This window comes from Salvelinus namaycush, chromosome 9 (assembly GCF_016432855.1).
Source record: "Salvelinus namaycush isolate Seneca chromosome 9, SaNama_1.0, whole genome shotgun sequence".
Classification (NCBI taxonomy): Eukaryota; Metazoa; Chordata; class Actinopteri; order Salmoniformes; family Salmonidae; genus Salvelinus; species Salvelinus namaycush.
This window is the reverse complement of record NC_052315.1, coordinates 34,112,790-34,117,579: the sequence shown is the minus strand read 5'-3', so window position 1 is coordinate 34,117,579 and position 4,790 is coordinate 34,112,790.

The following is a 4,790-nucleotide window of genomic DNA, read 5'->3' as shown; positions in this document are numbered from 1 at the left end:
GCCCTGCACCAGCTAAGCACTTAACCCAGACATTAAACACATAATGTATTGTTTGAACTTTCTATAAAATAAAATAGCATTCTTTACAGTTATTATACAATATTGAAGTATATTCTCCATGGAAATCCAACAAAACATTTTTGCATGGAAACCAAATGTATGCAAATGGAGGTTAATTTGCGTTATTGATAACGTATCATAAAGTAAATAGTCATACACATTGGAGCCCAAGGCAGAAAGACCCGGACGCTCTGGGAGAGAGTCGTAGCTTTTCCTAGTAACACCTCGACATTGATAAAAACTATTTTATTGTGTTGACATTCTTCTTTTCTCTATTTTCACCTCAATGTTTAGATGCCAATTGTGCACCTCTTCCATGTTTATTTACTGTTAAAAGTAATCCATGTAACAATTGAGCTATACTTTCGATTTCTTAGATAGCTATTTCAATTCTGCTCTCCCTCACTAACTTTAGAGCCATGGAGTAGAGACAATTTATCTACAAGGTGATTGGTAAGTCTCGTAATTATTTATTAACCCCTCTTCCTCCTGTTTCAAATAACTCATCTCCAATACTGTTATTTGATGCTGTGTCTGAAATCTATGAATGTTTTAACATCTGTACTTCCTGTATGTGTTTGTACTTCCTGTGTGTGTCTCTGGCCCACAGGTGCTGAGACAGGGGTGAAAAGAGTGAATTTCTACAGCACCTACAGAGACAAAAGCCATAGTTAGGTCCTGTGCCTTTTCACTTTTCAGCAGGCTGTACTCTGATTTGAGATCAGTCCACAGTTGCGTGCTTAACTTGTCAGCGCATGTCTGCCGTTGACATGGATCATCTATGCCAAAGTTCTAGTTGCATGTGATTATGTTATCTGTGAATCAGGTCATTAGTGAATACTGTGCATGATTTTTAAATAAAGTGAGTTATACTATTTTAATTATTAATTACATCAATAGATTAAGCCAGTAGAAGTTAATTGTATTTTGTGTTACAGTTTTTTCCAATTGCTAACACACTAAAATGACATGCACAGCACAATTATTTAAACTGACACACAGAGAGCAAAACCTCTTCTCAAGTCTCCAAAAGTCTAAACACATTTTCTGCTTTACACACATTTTGCAATTCAAAATGGCACTTTTTAAATGCACTGCACACGGTTCTCTGCATAAGACACAACAATCTGACATAAAGTCACATGTTTGCCATTTCAAAACACTGCCATTCAAAATGACACTACATGAGCTAATTGGCCAATACATGTGCCACCTGGCCAAACACCTCAATGGTTAATTGTTACCACTTCAATCAAGAAGTAAGCACTATGAAAAGACCACAGGTGAGTACTTTTTGTTTTACAACAACAATGGAAGCCGTTGCAGAGAGAGGAAGAGGAAGAGGGAGGGTAAGAATGAGGGGGAGGAAGAGTGAGAGGTAGGGGTAGAGCTGGTAGAGGAGTTCATGGCCAAAGAAGACAACATCTTTCAAATGAAATCAGAGCAACCTTAGTTGATCATGTCATCAACCATGGGTTGACAATGCGAGAGGCTGGACAGAGAGTGCAGCCCAACTTGAGACGTTTTACTGTTGCCTGTGTCATCCGGACATTTAGACTGGAGTACAGGTATGTAACCAACATTTATTTCACACTATGTAGTACACCCCATGTCATAGTGTATCAGTTGGGTGACACCTGTTTACTTCATGAATGGCTGATGTCATACACTAACTGCACAAATCTCCTGTAGAATTTATTCTACTGTGGGGGAAATATCTTTAGGCTGCATTGTCCAAGCCATATATTTTTGTTTTTTTGTTTTTCTAAAGGACTGAGAGATGTAACCATGGTGGAGGAAGGGGCCAAATGTTCACCGGGGTACAGGAAGCTGCCATTGTAAACTTGGTTTTGGAAAATAATAAAATCAGATTACGAGAAATTCAAAGCCACATCATCCGAGACAACACCATATTCAACAACATTCAACGAGTCAGTCTGTCCACATTGGCTCGCATTCTCAAGTGAAACCAAATCAGAATGAAACAACTTTATAAGGTGCCGTTTGAGAGAAACTCTCAAAGAAACAAAGAGGTCAGACGAGCATATGTGGATGTAAGTACAATATTGACTGCAGTACACTACACGCAGCATTGTTTCCCAGTGTACTGGATAACACCATATTGACTGCTTTTGTTCTTTGTTTTCAGGGAGTACTGGAAATGGATGCCACATGAGTTAATCTTTATAGATGAGGCTGGATTCAACCTGGCAAAGACCAGAATAAGGGGGAGAAACGTCATTGGCCACAGAGCAATTATAGATGTTCCTGGCCAACGTGGTGGGAACATCACAATGGCCGCTGCCATCTCCAATACGCATGGTCGCATGGTGTCCTCCACCGTCATGCCAACCTTGGACCATACAACACAGCCTATATTCTCACATTTCTGGACAGTCTCCACAACATTCTCATACCACCAGAGCGTATGAATGATGCAGACCATCAAAGAACCCGGTACGTTGTAGTATAGGACAACGTGAGCTTTCATCGTGCAGCCCCAGTCCAAAACTGGTTTGCTGACCACCCACCATTTCTCGTGCAATACCTCCCACCATACTCACCATTTCTGAACCCCATAGAAGAGTTATTTTTGGCATGGCGGTGGAAGGTATACGACCAGCAGCCCTTTGTGCGCATGCCTCTTGTGCAGGCTATGGGAGAGGCATGTGATGAGATTGATGTGGGTGCGATTCAGGAATGGATAAGGCACTCAAGGCACTTCTTCCCTCGATGTCTGGCAAGGGAAGATATTGCCTGTGATGTGGACGAGGCGTTGTGGCCAGACCCAGCTGTGCGGCAAGATGCTGCCTGTTTATTTTTCTTGCCTCTTTTTTTCTATATATTTTTTTCTGCAATTTTCTTTTTCAGTTTACTGTTTTTTTGTGAGCATATTTTTGTTCAGTCCAATGTAAATATATATGCTGTGCATATGTTGCACTGACTTGTTTGGTGAAAAATAAACCTTCTCTCTGCAAATATTTCTGTGCATCTGAAGAATTTTCTACAATTTGAACTATTTTAGTATTATGGCAAAGCATACTAAAGATGAGAGTGCTTTTCATTATGCCCAACAGTGTGTAGTTGGTTAGACAAAAATCTGGTAATATGAATGAAGTGTGTGCCATTTCGTGCAAACCTTTGATTTTGATAATGCTATATGTAGTTTTGGTTGCAGTGCTTCATTTTGCAGGATATATGAGGTATTTTGCAGTTTGGGTGTGTGGTTTTGTGAATTGTGTTAAGTATTTTGATAAAACCAGCCTAATTTGCAAAATTGTGTTTTAGCAATTGGGAAAAACTGTAATGGAGAAACTCATTGTTGAGGAATGTGTTTGCTTCTTAAATTGCTTATAAAAAAATTGCTTGTAGTATTATATGTTTTTATTACATTGTATGCTTGAATGTTGTACACTGTATCAATTGTGCTCATGCAGGGCTCCCATGAAAAAGAGACCTTGGTCTCAATGGGACTTTCTGCTAAAATAAAGGTTAAATAAATGTAATAAAAAATAAAACACAATTTAGATATTTCTAAAGACTTCAGTCCCAAATTATTATTTTTGCACATTAAAGAAATCACTCAATGAATGATGTAGCAGCCCAAAGTTGACCAGTGCAATTAGCCTACTTTCATTGAACTATATGTCATAAGATAAAGAAATAAAATGCCCTAGCAATAAAACACTATGGGTCATTCTTTCACACCATATCTATGGAACGGAAGATCAAACATAGCAAATGTTAGAGCATTAATACAATATGAGTGACCTACATAGAGCAGTAATCAACACATTATGACAAAGCCATCCTCTGTCATGGAGAATAAGTTGGATGTGAGCCACCAGACCCAAGGCTTCACATTTGTTAAACCTTCATCTACTCTGTTTACCAAACCAAGTCTGACTCAAATGGGTCACATACCATCAGTAATGACATATCTCATTGTCCTCATACCATGCAGGTACGTGTGTGTGTGTGTGTGTGTGTGTGTGTGTGTGTGTGTGTGTGTGTGTGTGTGTGTGTGTGTGTGTGTGTGTGTGTGTGTGTGTGTGTGTGTGTGTGTGTGTGTGTGTGTGTGTGTGTGTGCGAGAGAGTTAGTTCACAGTCCTGCTGGCAGTGAATTATTTTGAATAAGAGCTATGTTCTGACTCATCACTGAAGTATTTTCTGGTTAATGTGTCTTAATATGGTGTAGCTTAGATGGGAAGACATGTGTTTTATTCCCAGGCTTATATCAGTCCTTAATAGTCATATATCATTGTCTTACCCAACTTAGTTGAGGTAGGTAATGCACTTATTGTAGCTCTGCATAACTAAATAACTCAAATGTGAATACATTTTGCTTGTATATTTCATGCATTCAATTGGGGGAGATTAAAAATGGAAGGAAATGGTATCCAGATCAATATCCTAAATACAGACCATCTATTCTAAAACTCCCCCACATGATTGGAGAAGTAATCTCAGCCAACCAACCACTGCCCATAGGGTGGTTCTGACAAGCTACAATGAGATACAAAAGTTTTGGGACAGTGACACATTTTTTGTTGTTTTGGCTCTGTACTCCAGCACTTTGGATTTGAAATGATACGATCACTATAAGAACAGAATATATTTCTAAACACTTTTACATTAATGTAGATGCTACGATGATTACGGCTAATCCTGAATGAATCGTGAATAATGATGTGAGAAAGTTACAGACACAAAAATTATACCCCCACCCA